The sequence below is a fragment of the Polistes dominula genome, unplaced genomic scaffold (genome assembly GCF_049000335.1).
Source record: "Polistes dominula isolate Pdom_NZ unplaced genomic scaffold, Pdom_raw_medaka contig_24, whole genome shotgun sequence".
Classification (NCBI taxonomy): Eukaryota; Metazoa; Arthropoda; class Insecta; order Hymenoptera; family Vespidae; genus Polistes; species Polistes dominula.
In genome coordinates this window covers 5,825,502-5,846,330 of record NW_028301150.1, presented here as the reverse complement: position 1 = coordinate 5,846,330, position 20,829 = coordinate 5,825,502, and the positions used below count along the sequence as shown (strand labels likewise).

General features: G+C 33.5%; 1 protein-coding gene and 1 long non-coding RNA gene across 11 annotated transcripts in view; one reads left to right on the top strand and one right to left on the bottom strand.

The window, feature by feature from the left end:
- The window catches only part of LOC107066498 (uncharacterized), a 31,571-nt gene extending 11,381 nt beyond the window's left edge, over positions 1–20,190 (bottom strand). The window contains exon 1 of one of the 2 annotated variants that reach the window (XR_016178343.1): positions 19,801–20,190. This is a non-coding gene — a long non-coding RNA (uncharacterized LOC107066498). The remainder of the gene's footprint in view (positions 1–19,800) is intronic. The other variant, XR_001475738.2, reaches the window with a different exon arrangement.
- Mxd (MAX dimerization protein) overlaps positions 1–20,829 on the top strand; it is a 152,154-nt gene that overhangs the window by 110,724 nt on the left and 20,601 nt on the right. The gene's annotated exons all lie outside the window — the stretch shown is intronic.

Below are 20,829 nucleotides of genomic sequence, written 5' to 3'. Positions count from 1 at the left end.
TTATTATTATTGTAACAATATACCTGATGAAAAATTTGTCATTCAAATGTATAAAATCAAAATAAGGTTTGATTTTGATTATTTGAACGTTGCTCGTCTTTCGAATTTTCAATTCGTGCACGGCGACAGACAATTTCGAGAAATAACTTTTGCTATTATCATTCTTTCTGTCTCTCTCTTTTTCTATCTCTTTCTATCTCTTCCTATTACTCTCTCTCTTTACTTTTCTATCTTTTCTATAAACTCTTTTTCTATTTTTTATTCTAGACGAACTTTTTTTTTTTTAAAGCTTTCATTCGAAGTTAACCTTTAGTTATTCTTGTTCGTATAAAATTCGTACGAAAAAGTTCAATTCTCACTTAAAGATCGAAATATATATATATTTATTTATTTATTTATAGAATATATATCTATATATATATATATATATATATATAGAGAGAGAGAGAGAGAGAGAGAGAGAGAGAGATAGAGAGAGAAAGATGGTTAACATCGTTTTAAACATTTTTCTAAATTCACCCACCAAAACTTCAAAATCGAATAAAATTATATCGAATATATCTAACAATCCCTTATCATTTCTATCGAACATTTTTTATATACCGATAAATACAGTAACAATAATAATTTTTTTTCGAATGATATTCCTTCTGTATAAAATAAAAATATAACAAATCCATGAATCCATCGTTAAACAATTTAAAATTTAAACAATTCTTATAACCAAAACCATACTATGATTATCTCATCTATTTCTTCTCTCTTTCTCTCTTTTGTCTTAAAAAAATTCGGTCGAGAAAAGAAAATGAAAAAAAAAAAAAAAAGAAAAAACCAAAAAAAGTAACTAAAAACAGATTTTGGATTATCTACGTTTCTCCTTTCCTAAAACCTCTCCCCCTTTCTCTTTTTCTTTCTCTTTCTGTCGAGATTGAGAAGAAGCAGAGATGGAAATAGTAGGATGGGGTTAATCAGTGCAATCATGAGATTAGCGTGGAAGGGTGGATACGAGGACAGCCAGCCACGTTGGTTCGTGTCGACGAAGAGGAAGGGGCAGGGCAAGGCAAGGCAAGGCAAGGCAGAGAAGGGTAGGGTGAGAGGAGAGAAGAGTAAAGGAGAGGAGTAGAGAGGAGTGAAGAGGAAGAGAGTTTCGACTGGAAGAGAAGGGGGTGGGGAGAGAAGGTACGTGAACTGGCTTGGTGAGAAGATAGATAGAGTAGGTGAGTTGGTGTAAGTGGGTGAGTGAGTGAGTGAGTGAGTGAGTAAGAGAGATAGATAGATGCAGATCAGAGATTTGGTGGGAGGAGGGAGTTGAGGTGGAAGGGGGAGGTGGTTGTCTGTATATCGATTCGATCTCCCTCGACTCTGAGAAGCTCCCTTTGATGTATAATCACTCTAGTTTCGCATACCGGAATATCAGAGAGCTACCGAGGAACGTTTAGTAGTACTATCTTCTCCATAATTATTTTCTTCTTGTTTTTCTTCCTATTTTTTCTTTTTTTCTTCTTTTAAGAACCAAAAACAAATATGAATTAACAACAGTATCAGCATCAGATTTTTTCTTAATTCGACTTGGATGGACGATAGGCGGGGGAAAAGGTTTTGTGAAAAAATCTGACAATGAGTTACCGGTATTTAAGCGTAAGGTGTTAAGCAGAGACACGTAATGGTTTCTATATAAAAAAGGGGGTGGAAAGGTGGGTACTTTTGAGAGGTTAAGAACAAGAAAGGAGAACTTAAATAGAGCCGATATATTGTGCTTTTAACAACGTAGTATAATACTCGCTTCTCTTATCCTTAATAGTTTCTTTCTTTTCTACTTTTTTTTTCAAGCGAGATAATTATCGTAGTCCAAAAATTGTCATACATATAATATATATATATGTATATTTCTTTTCAATTCAAATATTCGCGCATGAGAAAAAAGGGAAAAGGTATTATAAATAGAATAATAGAATAGAAAAAAGAAAAAAAAAGGAATTGTAAATAAATTAGTCGAATAGATCGAATACCACACGTGAGGGAAGGGGGTTCTTTCTATCGTTGTAAATAGTATGAATAAGTCTAAAGGTAATTTATCCTATGAGAAAAACCTTGGATCACGTATCCATTGTATTATTAATGAATCTTACGAAGAAGAAACGAGAAAAGAGAAAGAAATAATGATCGATATCGGTATCGATGTAGAGGAATAGAAAAGTTTAACAAGTACATACACCTATACACGTTTTATTTTATGGAAGGGAATTGGAATAGTAGAAGAAGAAAAAGAGGAAGCTATTCGACTTAACACTAGATTGCCCGAGATTTCTTGTATAGCTATATTGCCCAAAAACAGTCAAAATGACTGCATTGTGAAAAAATAACTAATGTGTAAACAAATTTGTTTAAAATTAATTTTTAATATTTCTTATATTATTTACAGTTATACAACAAGTTATTAGTAAATATTAACAATAAAAACCAAATTCTAAGAAATTGTGTCATTATATACATAATTGTTTTTCTAATTGAAAATAAAAAACAGTCAAAATGACTGCCTTGGGCAATCTAGTGTTAAAGCGAAAAGCGTAAACCGAAACAATAGGAATTTTTACATGATAAATGTGACGTAAGCGATGTTTATCGTCGACGTTTATTACCGATCATCATGTTTTCTCTCATTAATGTGTTAATACTACACTACCAAATCAACCAAGCAAGCTAATTCGAAAGCATTGAGGTGCAAATGCGATCGCGACAATAACGTGTTACGTACTCTGGATAGTTTCGAATATTGAAAAGAACGAACAAGGGATAAAGAGAGTAAGGTACAGAGGCGGGTTGGGTGAAGTGGGAGGACAAATAGGGGGAGAGAGAGAGAGAAAGAGAGAGGATGTGTTTAACGTAATGTAATATAATGTAAACGTAACGTCAATAACCATAATGGAGAGTACTATTATACTACACGATATATATATATATATATATATATATATATATATATATATATATATATATATATATATATATATAGTCATGTATGTATATATGTATACATCGATCGATGCCTACGATGCAGTCGCAGCTGATCGTAGTTTGCACATTGATATTGTAAATATTGTTCTTTAATGTTTCCGGCGTATTGCTGCTGCAACGTGGTATTATATCGATAATAGTCGGTGAACGTTAAATGTAATTATTATGTCCTGGTACGACACGTAATTCGTAACACCTACTATTATTAACAAATTTTCACGCGTGCACCAGATTACTGTTCTATTCAAAATAGACCATTTTCGTGTACCATTACGTAAGATTAATTTGTTTCATTCGATCTATATTTATTGTTTTATCGTTTTGCTCTTTTGTCATATCATCAATCCTTTTATTGGGTGCATATATTTATCATCAACAGAATTAATTATTTATTTTAATTTCCATGTATGATATTGTATTTTATTTTATTTTTTATTATTATTATTATTTGGTATTAAATATTTACTTGATAGTTGATGTATTCTTACAAAAAACATATAACAAATTAAAACAATATATGTTTTACATTAAAGGGTTGAAAATAGACGATCGAGAGAGAAAAAAGCGCTCGTGCATTAATTAGGTCGATAAAATTTAAGCTAATACTCTATTAATAAATTATTATTATTTTTATTTGTATTATTATTATTATTATTATTCATCGTTAGAGAGTAATTTAAAAATATTAACAAGCTTATTTTTTGAACCGTTTTATGTTGATGTGCACGAAAAAGATGATATATTCGGTGAAATGATTACGAAATTACATCCGAAATTATTTTAAAGTCGAAATATTTTAACTAGTTAAGTGCGTTCGACGTGTATACACGTCAGACCAAATCTCTACTGCGGTGCGTTTGACATGCATACTCGTCGTGTAAAATAAAAAATTACCATTCACTATAAAAACTCGAAATCTCAATAAAATGTAATAAGAATATTATTTGGTGATATGTTGCCTTTATATTACTAATACGACCTCTATGTATTTTATTTATATTTATTTAATTTATTTTTATTTATAAGATATGCCATTTGCCCAAAAAATGGAAAACGCAAGCAAACAAGGTTTTGGTGTACGACCTGTGAAGTCGCACTTTGCGTAGTACCGTGCTTTGAAACATATCACACATACATAGCTTGAAATTTTGTAAACTATTTTCTTAGTTTTCTTGTTTATTCTTGCTATCTTCAATTTTTCTTATTTATGTATTTTATTATTTTTTGACAATTTTCAAGCTTTTAGTAAGAATAACGTATTCAGAAACGAATTATTAGTTTTTTTTGACGAATAAAAATGTAATCCTTCCTCATTTTTCGTAAAATGTATAATAATACCATTTGTCCTGCGTTAGACGTGTATACACGTCGTTGCTTGTTTTTAATTACGCACCCTGTGATGATCTTTTGAAACTAAATTCCACAGTCAACTGGTTAATATGAGCAAAAATTGAAAAAAAGAAAAGAAGAGGAAACATTAATGATATTTATTCTTTGTTGACTGATTGTATATATAGAACAACGATGTTTCAAAAAAAATCTCTGGAGAAAATGTTTTACTGTCACCTTCGCGTGTCGCAGTTTTTTGTCATTATTGAGATTCCAAGAAAAAGAAAGGGCAGCCACTCCCTACGTTGATATAACAGGATAATTAACTCTATCATAAATGTCACCCTCGCGTTGATACAAACTCTATCTCTTTCTCTCCCCCCTTTTATTTTCGTTCACGAGTTATCCAATCGAATGCTACTCGATCGATCATCGGGATACGATGTGATTTTTTTTTTCAAGAAAGAAAATAAAGAAAGAAAACGAAAGAACGAACGAACGAACAAACAAACAAACAAACAAACAATCACAAATCATTTATTGTCGATCATTCGATATTTAATCTTTAATCGATTACACTTAATAAAAAAAGATGTTCGATTACGATTCAACATCGAACGAGATTATTATTTAATTTTTAAATTAACCAAAAATTAATTAAATTAAATTTAAATTACAAATCTTTCCTATATCGAATTATTTATTTAATATAATTTAATCATTTTCGATAAAGGGGAAGGAGCCCTCCATGGGCCTCCTCTCGTACCGTGTTTAAATTTAACGATCATACAAAAGAAAGTGTAAGTTAACCACGAACAGTTCACTTAGATAGCTAAGGGAGAGGGGCAGGGGAGGGGTTGAGAGGGTTACTAAACAAATCGAATGGCATTATTAAAAGGAATACAGGAGCGCGGGGGCCCTATGCTGTCATTTTACGGTCACCGACGGACGACGATTATATTAACGGGAGCGAAGGTCAGGCTAAGAGAGTATCAGAGGTCGAACCAATTTGGTACAATGTAGTAGCCACACATTATGTGTGTAAATATACATTTATATATTATATTATATTATAATGTATTATATACGGTGTGTATCATAAAGTATTTGTACACACACTCTCACTTAATAATTTATATAATATCTTCTTCTTCATCATCTTTTTGTTAGGACTTTGTCCTTTTATATATATATACACATAATATATTATATAATATATTATATTATATATATTATAATAATAATATATATGTTTATACGTTATAATATATATAACATATATGTTATATGTTATAATGTACGCATATATACATTTTCTATCTATCAGTCAATCTTTTGCAATATTTCCTCACCTCATCCTAGAAGTCGATCATACGCCAATATTCTCCCCTTCCTCCTTCGCTGGAAAAAAAAACAGGAATGAGAAAGAGAGAGAGAGAAAGAGAAAAGAATCGATATCAAACGATTTTTATTAAACACGCTCTTGCCGCGTTCACCCTACCTCACCTCCCAGTCCTTCCCCTCCCCCTCCTAAAGAATAATATTTTATTTAATATCCGCTTTATGAGGGCGAAACGTTTCGTAGGTATTCTATCGTTATCAGGAACGCTTAATAACGGCTATAAAGCATTACGAAAGCGTGGAAATATCCGCTAGACCTACTAGCTCGTCCGAGGAATATCTTCGAAAAGGAAGAAAGATAGAAATAATATAATACGTTGAATCCCGTGTACATATATATATATATATATATATATATATATATATGTGTGTGTGTGTGTGTATGTATGTATGTATATACGTAATATACACACGCGTGTATAACCGTTGGTATGTGTAACAGATAGAAAGAGAAAGAGATCGAAAAGCGTCGAGTTCAACCCCGTCAAACATTCGAGAGGCCAACATGCTCTTTCTCTCGTTCGTTCCACGCCATTGGCTGCGTGCGAAGTGATTAAAAACATGGGAATGGCTGGGCTCTTCTCGCAGTCCAACCGACCAACCAACCAACCAACCAACCAACCAACCAACCAACCCTATTTTCACTCTCTCTTTCTCTGTCCGTCTATTTCATTCTTTCTTTCTTTCTTTATTTTTCGTCGTCCACCCAATAGTAGTAGAGGTATGTGTACCTCCCTCCTCCCATCCCCTCCTCCCTTTCTCCTACCGCTCTCGCGTTTCCTACAGGACTCTCTCGAAGCTCTGTTTTCGGCTGGGTCTTTCTGTTCGTCGGACCACCACCGCAAATGCCCCCAGGGATTTGCTCTTCTCCAAGTGTATTTTATCCCTCTGAGGGATGGAAAAAGAGAATGGTTGGGGGGAGGAAGAGGAGGAGGAGGGAGGGTAAGTTACTTGCATATATTCGCATTTTTCACGACGCTTCCAGCGGATTTTCTCTCCGACCAGACGCGCGTACCGTGGGGTCTTCCAAAAATAAACCACCCACCTCACTTCGCGAGAAAGTAGAAAGGGTAACACACATTTCTCTGATCGTTGGTGGGAAGAAGGGAGGGAGAGAGGGTTCGACCGGTTCAACCGATTAGCGCTCTTTCTAGTGGAGAAAACAAAAAGAATTGGTAAAAATGATGGGGGGGGGGGGAAATTTTGGATGTAAATCCGCTGAGAACGTTTTTTTTTGGTCCTTTTTTTACATTGAAATTTATTCCTTTTCTTTTTTCTCTTTTTGTACTTTTTTTAACTGTTTAATACATATAGATATATATATTTATAGGGTGTAATCTTTTTGGATTGGAATATAGTAGGGGTTGTTTTGTTAGTGTATAAGACACATGTTGTATTAGAAAATTTTCGAAAAAAAAGAAAAAGAAAAAAAAGGGACTACGCGGCTAGTCTACGAACTTTTAATGTGTTTCCCTTCCCCGGGAATTCTCAAGCTGTCCAACGAAGAAAAAGAATAAGGAGAAAGGTAAAGAAAAGGAAGAAGAGGAGGAAGAGGTTGTTCCTTCCAAGCAAAGGAACTTTTCCTCCTTCACGGATATACGCGTAAACTGTAGGGTAAACCATGAAAAGAGAAAACCATTCGGTAAAGAAATAGAAAGGAAAAGAGAAATAAGAGAAAAATAGGAGAAAGAAGAAGAAGAAGAAGAAGAAGAAGAAGAAGCTCTTTGGCGATCTCACGTGGAAACGATCATCCCACGGGATTTTCTATCGAACCACCACCACCACTAGCATCCCCCTTTACCAACGACTAGAGTAACCATGCCTTAGTCGCACCCCTTCACCCTCTTAGACCATTATACTAGAAGATATTTTCGACGAATAAGAAAAACAGCTCGATAATAATCCGTTTCTACTACTACTACTTCTACTGTTGTGTTGTATTGTGTAAAAAATAAAATCAGAGGAAAATAATGAACCTTTTTTCTTTTTTCTTTTAAATCTGAAGATAACGTAAGAATATAAAGTACAAAAGTAGTTAAGTGTTTGTTCATATATATATGTGTGTATAGACGTTATCATTAAAGTATACAATTCATTTAATTCATTCAATTAATTTTATTGTAATTTAAATTATAAAATTGATATTTGATTCGTATTTAATATCAATAACTCGTACAACACCTAACAGTGTTGGTTGTATGGTTATCATCCCTTCCTGTACTTTATAAACCAATGTTCCGTTAGTCGTATTGTGTTCTATCGTATCTAATATACGGATCAAATTGCTAGGGGTGGTTCAATTGTAGGGCAAATTTGTGAGTTGTCGAATTTTTCCTTTTTTTCTTTTTTTTCCCAAGTACTAAACGTAGTAACAATAAATTTTCTATCGTTCCAGAAAATAAATTCGATTGGTGGAAAATCGATGGAAAAAAAGCAGGAGATAATTACTGCAGAATTTGATAAAGTTTATTTTTTATTTTGTTTTGATTTGTTTGATTTCTTTACAATATAAGGGATGAAAAAAAATGGTTGATTTTCATCTGGATGATATATTAATTCTTTTGATCGTGTAAACTATGAATATCGTGTTAATAATCGTTTGTTATGGGGGAATATGATAGATGATGATCTATTTTGACGGAAGCTGACAAATTTATTGTTTATGATGTATAATACAAATAACAGTAAAGTTTTCTTCCCCTATCTGAATACCCTAATATTAGTTATCCAAACTAAATGTCTTTCAACAACATATGTTCCTTTCTACTATATTAATGTTTCTATATGTGTACGAGTATGTGTTATTTGATCCTAATTATCTAATATAAAGTTAACATTGTACGTTTTAGCAATGACAATTATGTTTAACCGCGTTTGGAAAATTTGTTTTGTTTTCAAAAATAAAAAAATAAGTACTTCATTTTGTTATCAGAGAAAGAAGAAAAAAATTATTCAATTTGATAAAAGAAAGAGAATGTTTATAATCTAACAATAAAATTATCCTAACACTTTTATGTTTTTCTTACTGATTAAAATTTGAGAAAATCTATTTGTTTAAAAAAAAAAAAAATTCGGGATATATCCTAAACCATAAAGAAGAAAAAAAGGATACTCGTTTTATTAGAGATAAAAAATGATAAAGTTTGATAAAAGACAGATAGACAGAGATAAATATATATAGAAAGAAAATAACGTGAGAAAGCTTATATAAACCGAAAAAAAAAACTAAAATAAAGAAATAAAAGTTGGATGAAGATAAGGGATAAGGATGTGAAGATCGAAACAAGGGTTGGCGTTTTTTGAAATCTCTTCTTACTTGCTTCTGTTACATCGCGTTGATGTAAGAAATTACGAAGAAAAGGAAATGGTCTTTTCTGGAGGGACACGTGGTTTTGACAGGACTTCGAGAAAAGATACGGGATACGTTTTAACGTACGTGCTTCTTCCACTTTTTCTTCCTTGTCCTATCTTTTCTTTCCCCCCTTTTCCCCCCTTTATACGAATAACGCGTCAATAAAAACGCGTTGGGTTCATTTTATCAAGTTGAAAAATATAACGATACTCGTTCTTCTCTTTTCTTTTCTCTTTTTCTCTCGTTCGATGATAAATTTCGTACGATGTTTATCATCGTCAAATTTTTATTAAAAATAAAATACGATTAAAGAAAAAAATAAATAAGTGTCGGTGATGGAGGGATGGGTAAGAAAATTACTCGAATTTTCGAAATAATAAAAAATAATAAAAAATATTAAAAATATTATTTATTATTTTTGTCTCGATTTTCTTGTTTTTTTTTTTCATTTTTTTCTTATTTTAAATAATTTTAAATTTCAATTTTAAATTATAAATTATTAAATTAAAAAAATATATATATTAGGGTGGGTCAAAAAAATGACTTTTTTTTTTAAAGTGCCACGGAAAAATGGGTTGCTAGATACCTTAAAACAATTCTCACCAAATATGAGCTCTTAATTTTAATAGAAAGATCCTCCGCATCGCAGTTTTTTATTTTTTTTCCAGTCCAATAGTTTAAAATTCATACCTCCTTATTTATTGATTGTACAGAAAAATGTTCTAGACAAATTTTGTAGGAAATTTAATGCTCTACAAAAAAGGTATCTTATATTTTTTCCGTAAACCTCACCATTTGAATGTTATTGAAGATTTAAATTTGATGATTTTTAGACAAATCTCATTTTTGTTTATGAATTTTATAACTCGACAATAAATGACTATTAAAAAGTGCGCAATACAAATTTTTGTAGGAAATTAACTGCTCTATAAAAATGGTTTCTTATGTTTTGGCGATTAAATTAAGCGTTCAAAAGATATTCATCATCAAATTTTCATGTGTACTGATTTTTGTCTCTGAATATCCTATATTATATATATATATATATATATATATATATATATATACATATATATTAATGAATATATTTTTTATGGATATAATTAATCATCAAAAAGAAAAGGAAAAATAATTAAATGCAAAAAAAATTAGCAACGTTAATGATAGACAATAACGTTGTCGATAAGATAGACTGGAAAAAAAATATTTACTGACGAAAAGAAGTTATATTCGAAATTAAGGTTCGTGACCCGTTGGGAGACGCGTTGACACGCGAGGTAATGTCTTTCCTTTTTTTGTTACCTATTTTTCTTTTTTTTTTTTTTGTATTGCATTTTTTTTGTTTAGTTGCTCTTTTTCCTATTCCCATTCGGATAAAGATCCGACGTTTCAGAATCCGGGCGTTATTAATGGCGATAATGTCGTAATGGTTGGTATATATGTATCTCTATATATATATATATTTATTAAAATATATATATATATAACACATATATACACATACAGTGTGTGTGTATGTAACGTAAAACGGACGACCAACCGACGTACAACGGAAGCTCGTTGCAAATGCGTCATTACGCGCGACGTGTTACACGATTTGCGGTCGTGCCTTATACTGCTTGTTGCTATACAATGTTTCCCTTCTATCTGTTCTCTTTCTCTCTCTCCCATATTTGTTCTCACTCACTCACTAGCTCACTCACGCTTTCTACATACTACGTGCATAATTTTCTATAGAATTTCGTGTCACACAACAAGAGTGTCATCCTCGTTCTTCACACAACGAATTGATATTTCTAGTTTTTTTTAAACCTTTTATTAAAATAATCAACGCAAAATGATCAATTTATGAATCATATTTCTCTTCGTTGATAGCAATAAAAACACACACACACAGAAATACAAAAAAAAATAAACCAAAAAAAGATATGAACGAGTTGCACATGAATAAGAAACAACCATTTGTGTCAGATATTATTTTTTTCTTTCGATTTTTTGGAAAAGGGGAGTTCATAGAGGAAGAGAAATCGGAGTAGGGGAAATTTTTTTTTTTTCCAAGATATTATTTTAAAATATCGAATCGTTCTCGCGTCGATGAAGGACCCAGCATGAAAAGAAGAAGGCCACGGCAATGCGAATCCTTTTGTAGGCAGAGCACCGAAGTTCCGGCAATATCGAAGATTACTCGACCCCTCCTCCCTCACCCTCAACCGACTCCCATCCTCCTTCACAACCTTCGACACCGCCACCCCTATCTCCTTCTCTTCTCGTTCACTCGTTCTTTGCACCCTCTTCTTATTCACTTTTTAACCTTTTCATCGAAGCCAACCCTCTCTCAGCCTCTCCCTCCTCCTCCCACACTCCCCCCAAGAGTGCATTTTACAAGTACAACCTTATATAGTAACACTGCAATCCAAATAAATGATCGGCGAAACCTTTTGGTCTTGTGTACTATATAACTTGCCTTTTATTTTTTTCTTTCTTTATTTTTTTAGTTTTATGCTTCTGTTTTATTTGTTTTTTATTTCTTCTTCTTCTTCTTTAACCCCTCGATTTTATTACGCATTTGCGGAATGAGAAGAAAAAAAACTACCAGCGTAAAACGTCGGGAAATTCAAGAAATTAAACAACGTGCCATGGACCAAAATGACCATTTTTAGATTTTATTCTTTTGGATTTGTTTTTTTTTCTCTTACATGCTTCCCGATTTCATTAACGCGAATACAGGGAGGGGGGGGTGTTATAGGTATGTATTGCATATATATATTTCTCGTTTATATTATCCTCTGATCAATTTTTTTTTTTTTTTAAGTACAAATATCGTGGGTGGTCTTGAATCATTCGTTTTTATTTCATTTTTTTTAAATTTCTTTTCGTAATTTTTAATAACTTCTTTACTTGAGTAAAACTATAGTATTTATATGAATATTTTAATTGTGTACACACACACATATATATATATATATATATATAATACTAACATTATACTAACATTTAAAATCTTTCAAGGATTTGCAAAATTGACATTAACATGGTTAAACGATTATGCAGGATAATTTAAAATGCATTTAAATAAACACAAGAGAAAAGTAACGAGATGCAAAATATAGTAACGTTAGAATGAATACAGCATTCAGCAAGTAACCAATGTTACCTTCATTCCTTTCTCACGATCGTCCATTAATCCATTACTTTGGTAATGAATTGCTTCATCTTTGTCGCGAGAAACTCTCTGCTTTAACTATTCCCCAAACGGGGAATATCGTTTTCCTTGTCACAAAGTACACCTGGTTCGGTCGCCAATGCCGAGACACTAACAACCACCACCACCACCACCCTGTTTTCTTCCACCTGGTCGATGAACACATTAAATAGAAAGAAAGAAAGAGAAAGATACGTATATACACTGATACATACATACATACATACATACATACATACATACATACATACATACATACATATATACATACATACATACATACATACATACATACATACATACATACATACATACATACATACATACATACATATATACATACATACATACATACATAAATAGATTGAAAGAGAGTGAGAAAGAGGGAGAAAGAGAGAAAGTTGCCTTTGATCGATCGATCGTTTCAACTTGGACGTCGCTCGATTAACAAAACGGTAATGGTTTCGATGTTGACGTAGGTAACGACGTTTAATGGATCGTGTCGAGCTTTGCAATGAAAACAATCGAAATAGAAAGAGAGAGAAAGAAAGAGAGAATGAACGAAGTCAGTCTGAAGCAAAGTGGAATGAGCTGAGTATTACAAATAGAATTTAGCAAAAGACTACTTTAATGTTATTACTGTCGAACGATTGGGTACTTCCTCTTATGGTACGCAAAAATAGAAAATGTTCATTATTGTTATTGTTATTGTTACAGTTAGAAAAATCACTTTCTTCTTTTTCTTATTCTTTTTCTTAATTTTCAATGAAAATTTGAATGAACGATTTTAACTTTTTTAACGTCGTGTTCGTGACACGCTATTATAAAAATCACGCGATATATTTAAATATCTATGTCATACCAACAGAAATTTTTATTTTTTTTTTTGCCTTTTTTTCCATTTATGTATCTCGTCGATGAAGTCAAAGAAAGAGAGAGAAAGAGAGAAACAGAGTGACTACATTTCGTATTCGTTGGCACGCACCTGCTTACGTGATCCCGCATGCCAGAACGTTTTTAATGGTCGACGAAAAAAAAAAGAAAGAAAAGAAATGGAAATCGTTTTAAGGAGGAAGCAAAGAGAGAAAATAAAAAATAAAAAAATAGAAAACAACAACAAAAAATATATATTCTTCCTTATTCGTACTATGTACATTCCTAACGAGAATTGTGATCGATATTTGAATATTTTAAAACACAAATATCCCAAAAAATTTTTTTTTTTTATTTTTTTTTTGGAAAAAAATTTCTTGCTTTTTCTTGGTGATAAGTTTTACAATATTGTATATGTAATATTTTTTATTTTATGTTATTTTACTAAATTATATCGATTCTACTATATATATTAACATTTTCTATACTGTAAATTAGTTAACATAAAAAATATTGTGCCCGTAAAATTAACAATACAACGAGTTAACTCAAGCGCGTGCAACTTAAGGGGTTAATATAGTATATATGTAATAATTTATTATATTTGTATATAATATATATTATTATATTTTATATTATAATTATATATAATATATAATATATTATATTACATTAAAAAAAATTATATATATATTTTTTTTTTTCTTTTTTTTCCCTCACCCCCGACCCCTCACCCCGTTGTCAACGGTTTCGTGTCATCGCTAATTACGCGACTGGGCGTATCGATATTAATCAAAACGCAGTAACGTTGAACAATGTGATCGCTCAATTGTGACATGCTTTTCATTCGATAGGGATGGAAGAACGAACATAGAAAGAGAGAGAGAGAGAGGGAGAAGGAGAGAGATAGACAAACTCATATAGGTGTATACAACAGACGAGAAGAGGGTTCGGGATGTGAGGGGGAGGATGGAAGGGCGGGAGGTGTATGGAGGTGGTACAGTGACGATGAGGTAGAGAGAATTATGCGAGCATTTGGAGGGCATACAAATGAGCGAATATAAGCAGCATGCATTCATGCTCGAAAGTCCTACTCTCGATATTATCGACACGTTAAATAATTAATAGAGTCAACTGGAAAATGGGGGAAGCGGAAGTACGACTACGGTGGTCAACTATTTTCGAACAAATAAGCCGATCTGACATACCGTGGAAGTATTTTATAAACTAACATAGAAACGGGGTACAACTTTTACTCGTTTATTATATAAACGTTAATGAGAATAAGAGAGATAGATAGACAGATATATATAGATACGTAGATTATACAGATAGGAAAGAATTTCGAGGAAATGAATTTGTATTTTGGCTTGCAATTGCGCAGTCGTAATCTTGAAATTTAATCGGTATGTTCATTCTATTAGTATTATTATTAGGATTATTATTTTTTCTTGTTTAATTAATTTCTTTTTCTTTTTCTTTTTTTCATCGGGAGTTTACTTTATTTTTTTTTTTTGATTCAATGCAATTCATCTCTCATTTCTGTTTTTTCCTTTTGCTTATTATCGAATAATATAACTTGTCAAATGTCTTTTGTGTAATATATTGAGAAAAAAATTATATACAAACGCGAAATTTGTAATAGATATTTAATATTTATTATATCAATATAATTTATACATAACTCGTAATTAAAAAATTATATTGAAATGTTGTAAAATACGAATTAACTTTAATTCGTACGATTTTTTTTTTTTAAGAGATAAAAACGAAAAAGAAAAATAGGATGATAAAAGATTGATCTTACGAAAAGTTTAAACGTAACACGCGCAGTAATTAAATACTAATCGGGGTGAAAAAAATAGATTAATTCAATTATCAATTATTTATGTATCATCGAGTATATAATTATATAATTTATTTTGCAAAAGTCATAAACACCATTCTGACAATAAATAAGAAAAAAATTAAACTTTCGTTCCTAAACACCGAGAATTCCATTTAAAAAATGAACGTAAATAAATATTTTTTCTATCGAGATATGCGTTATCATTTCATACTAACGTTGATATTAAAATATAATTGATAGTATGTAAATTTATCTACTTTAGTAAAAAAAAAAAAAACAAAAAAAAACAAGAACAAAACAAAATCCTAGTTCTTTCTTATTTATTTTCTTTCCTTCTTTCTTTTTCGTTTTCTTTTTTTTTTTTTTTTTGAAGATGGATACAAGAAAAAAGAAAAAGAAGAAGAAGAAAAAGAAGAAGATGGAATTGTTACAACGTTCCGCCATCTTCTCTCTCCGTGCAATCCCGTTAGCCGAATTTACAATTCCTTCGGGGGCTTTAACAAAACGTTCGAGAAAGGACAAGGGCCGGTAGAATTCCGATTTAAGTGGCTGAATTCGAAGTCGAGCGTAAAATTTCACCGTCTCTCTTTCTCTCTGTCTTTCTCTCTCTCTCTCTCTCTCTCTTCTCGAGGGGGTGTTGCAAAGGAAAAGAAGGGGTGGTAGGTAGAGATGGTTCGAGATCCTTTTTCCAAGCCATAGTTACGAGCGGCGATATCCTTCTCGGTCAACGCTTCCTTTCTTTTCCTTTGGACACGCGTCGTTCGGTACGGTACGAACATCCCCCTCCCTCCCCACCTACCCCTCTACACCTACCCCTCTACACCTACCCCCTTCTTTCTTTTTTTTTCATTTTTTTTCTTTTTTTTTTCTTTTTGTGTTCATCCCTTAGAGACAACAGCATCGTGGTAAGACGAGGAGGAATGAGAAGATGAGAAAGTACGAAACAAGAACACCGATATATCTCTCGTTTTCCTATCTTCGTGCTCAGCTAGATTCTTCTTAAAGAAAAAAGAAAAAGAAAAAGAAGAAGAAGGAAAAAAAAGATGCTTTACATTTACGTCAATTTATGGTTTTAATAAAAGATGTCGCATAAACGTCGCAACATTGTTTTTTGTATCCTTTTTTTTGTCTATAATCGATATTGTGTTCGTTTACTATCTTCATTCTTTTTTTAATTCTTCTTTTTTTTTGTTTTCTTTTATAAGTCTCTTTATTATTTTATCTATATAATAGAATGTAATTTAAATTACTTTTTTATCGATCATAAAAAAACAATGTGGAAATAGTTCTATCACCTAGTATTTAATTTATTGCTCTCAATCGTTTAATTAATTACTAGTTGAAAAAAAAAACCTAGTTTCCAATTAAAAATCATTCAAATTGAGTAACCAATTAAGGCATGGTCAGTAATATAGACGTGGTGTTTCATTCGTGGAAAAAAAAAAACAAATAAAAATATATCTTTGTGATGTTTACTCAAAAAGGGATTGAAAAAGATTACGACTTCTTTGGAAATGTGTGATATGCGTGAGAAGATTTTCATAAAAAGGTTATTCGAACCCTTAAAATAGACGAGTAATAAAATAAATACAATATATATACATTAAATTCATTAATTTTCCTTAAAATATCTGTCGAACAGGGTGACTCTAAAAACTTCGTATATAACACATAATAATTTACTACTTTCTAACTCATCTGTCCATATAAGAAACGTGTCGAAATAAAAGCACGTGTCAGTCTATCTGTCACTTTCACCCCTGCAACGACAAAAATAGTTTCATTTAGGATAAAAACTACAAGACCTTTGGTTGGTTGGGAGGGATGAGGGAAAGGGAGAGCAGAGGAAGGAGGGTCGACACGTTCTCGTCTTAACGCGTCCTGGTTGGGTGTTCTTCAGGGAAAGGGGTTTGATGTATAGAAGTGTTTCTCTCTCGCGGTGACAAAAAAAAAAAGAAAAAAAAAGAAAAAGAAGAAGAAAAAGAAGACGAGGTACTAACGGTACTATTTCTAACGGGGGGTGCGGCGGGGGTCGAGGGGGTTGTAGAGAGTTGTGAGGATAATGGGGGAGGAATAGGAGGATACGAGAAGTGAAGGGAAGAAATTATTATGGTCGGTATTGGACAGTACGAGACAGAAAGGAGAAAAAGGGGGGGCCCTTTTCCCCGTGAGAGAAGACGCTACGCTAAGGGAGAAAAAGGGTGGGCTCTTTGACAAGTCAAACATGCGCTAACACCCTCGTAAGATAGACTCACTCTCTTTCTCACTCTCTCTCCTTTTCTCTTTTTCTCTTCCAAAATGGCCGACGGCTAGACCGACGATGACGAAAAAAACGACCCTCGCTGAGTCGAACGCGTGAAAGACTTCCTCTTCCTCCCCCCTCCTCCTCCTTCTCTTCTTCTTCCTTTTCCATTTTTTTTCCTTCTTTTTAGTTTCCTTCTTCTACCACCACTACCACCACCATCACCACCACCATCACCATCACCACCACCACTACCCTACCATCATTACCCTACCACCATCGTCATCCCTTCGTCTCGTCTACCCGGTTAATTAATTCCAACGGAATCCGCACGATTTTGAGTGAGCTCTCGACTTACGCGTCCTACCCTGCATACCGGATACCACCACGTCGATTTTCTCTCTCTCTCTCTCTCTCTCTCTTTCTCTCTTTAGGAGACATTTTCACGCCTCGACTCTTCCTTTGTGCCTTCCTTGTTTTTTTTCTTTTCTCTCACTCTTTCTCTTTCTCTTAACCCCCTTGTCTTATTCTGCTTTTCTTTTGCAATTTTTTACCTTTCTTTTTTCTTTTTTTTCACCTCGAAAATTCTTTATCCCACCTCCCTTTTCTCCCTCCTAACCCACTCAATCCTCCCTACTTGTTTACTACTACGATCAGACGGAATTTAGTTTCTCGCGAAATTCGAACGAACGAAAGTGATTTTCCATTTCTCGCAAATGTTTTCCATCCTTTTCTCTCTTCTTGTTATCGAATACGGAAAATGTGAGATAGAAAGATTTATATATGTGTAGGCTTGAAAAATGGTCGCAGCTTTTAGACGATTATTGACGCAAGTAAAGAAGGAAATAGAACAAAATATGCTTCGTCGACGAAAAACTTGTGATCTTTTCTTTTTTTCTTCTTCATCCATTTCTTCTTTTGAGAATAGTAGAACGAAAACAGAATAAGAAGAAGAAGAAGAGAAAGAAAAAGCAGGTATTTTAGTTAGAAGGTTACAAAGATAACTTCGAAGTCATGGTAGATGAGTGGTGAATTCCGACCTACACTTGAAAAGTGGAGCCTTTCGAGCCAAAGAATAAAGTTAAAAAGGAAAAAAGAGAAATAGAAAGAGAAAGAGAGAGAGAGAGAGAGAGAGAGAGAGAGAGAGGTAGAGAAAGTTGAATAGAAAAAAAAAGAAAAGAAAAAAAAAGAGGAGGATAGAGAAAGGGGTGGTAGTCTTTGGTGGACGGTGATCGTTTAGAAAAATTGCAGTTTACCAAACGAAAATCCTCATTCGAGTGGAAGACCAGCAAAAAGTTGCTTAATTACGTGAGTTTTCGGGGAGTCTCTACCCTCTTTCTCTCTCTCTTTCTCTTTCAATCATTCCTTCTCTCTATCTAACCTTCGACATTTCCTTCTTTCACTGCTCTTCCGCTTGGAAGGTGGTTGAGTAGAGAGTAGAGACGGGTGGTGGAGAGATGAGAGGAGAGGAGAGGGTTGGAGGGGGAGGTGTACCCCCTTTTCGTAACTCGACTAACGACTCGAAATCTCTTTAAGCTCGAGAGACCCTCGTGGCTTTTGTGACGCCGGGGCCTTGCACGTTAATTCGAGCTTTAAGCCGGATTAACTCGGCTCGAAGCCTACGCGTGGCTCGCGCACGCAAATTCCGAATGATGTTTGGGGTACGATGGGATAAGGGTGGGGTGGGATTGGGGTGATGGTTTGTTCGTTCGTCTGTGGCTTTTCGACCGGACATGTTTCCTCTCTCCTTCTCTCTCTCTTTCTCGATCACTCACTCACTCATTCTCTTTCACGCTACTCGAGAATCATTCGACGCGTGAAACGCAGTTTACGATATAGCGATGGAGCCAACGGGAAAACGGATTTCCGTCTCCGGCCCAAGTGAACTCGACCCATCCAATCGTTTCTTTCTACCGTTACCTGACCACTACCAGTCCCCTCCCTTCCCCCACCACCAAAATCATGTATCGATCCTCAATGTCAACTTTACTAATCGATTCGTCGTTATCTTTCGTTTCCTTTTGTTTTTCTTTTTCATTTTTCTAGATACGCTAAACACTACATGTAGATATTAAGGTGAATAACCAAAAAGTTTCCGCGTTTATTGTGGTTGAAATTTTACTTTTAATACTGCTTTATATGGATTGCTTCTTTTTTCTTTTTTTTTTTTTTTTGTAAAATTTTTCGTGGAAAAATACTAATTTTTTTAAAAACACGAACTTTTTCCGGTTCATCCTAATATTTACATTTTCTCATTTTTTTTAGTTTTCGTTTGTTTGTATATTAGTTTTAATTTATGTTCGTATATTTATCGTTGAAGCTTTTATCGAATCTAACCATTGGCGAATATGAAATGGGATGGATTGGTTGAGCAGATTAAAAACCCTTCGATATACAATTTTGTTAGGAAAATATTACTCTCTTCATATATTTTTATTATTTTTTTTTGTTTGCTTTTCATTGTTTGTCTTTTACGTTCGACGATGGATAAAGGAAAAGAAGATAATCGTTATATATATATATATTTCGTTCTATACCTTTGTCCATCTATTTCGCGCGTTGCATACGTTCGCACGAATATACGCGTTTAGGGCGGACGGTGATGACCCAAGAGGGAAGAACATTATTGCTGTTGCACAAATCAGTTGGCCCTCGTTCCTTTTTTTTCTTTTTGATCTTTTTTTTCGCTTTTGTGAATCAACGTAAAAAAAAATTCGACAAAACTTTGTCCACCGGGTTATTTAAGGGAATACGTTTAATCGCACGTACGAGTGCTTTCGATCAAGTGAAAAAGTATTGACCAGTCACGGAGTTACCGCAACTACTATCCCGGTAATGCTCAGCTCGTTTCGAATCTCTCTTTTACCATAACCGCTCCTCCTCCTCCACCTCCTCCTCCACCTCCTCCACCTCCTCCTCCTCCACCTCCTCCTCCTCTTCCCTTTTCAGGCACTCTCTTTCACTCTTTCTCACTCTTTTTCACTCTTTCTCTCTCTTTCTCTCTCTCTTACACGTGCTTCTTTCCACCCACGAACGCGAACTCGCTTCATTCTCTCTCATCTGTTCATTTTCAACGTGTATATAGGCGTACCACGTATGTATATATATATATATATATATACGTATACGTTACTCACTCATACGTATTTACCTTTTCCCACTCTATTGCTCTTCATCCCGCTCCTCTTCTCTTCCTTCCCCTTTCTTTCTGACGTCATGTTGCCAGCGTGACAACTCAACAACGACGCTTTTAGAACACCACCACCACCCCCTTTCAAAAAATTAGAAAGTAAGTAAAAGAAAAAAAAAGTCGACCAAAAAATTTTCCATATGGAATGAAAAAAGAAGAAGAAAAAGAGAAAAAAAACAAGTAAGCAAAACAATTTTCCCGATACTTTGGCGTAATCCATTTTCAGGGTTAAGAATCATTGATCAAAACTTGCGTCATATGAATTTTTGATCATCGGATCGGCATTATTTATCTCACGGTATTATGCGTTATAACGTTGACGATGATCACTCTGTTCGAAATGCAACGAAAAAAATAGAGTTAAAGATTGATGTAT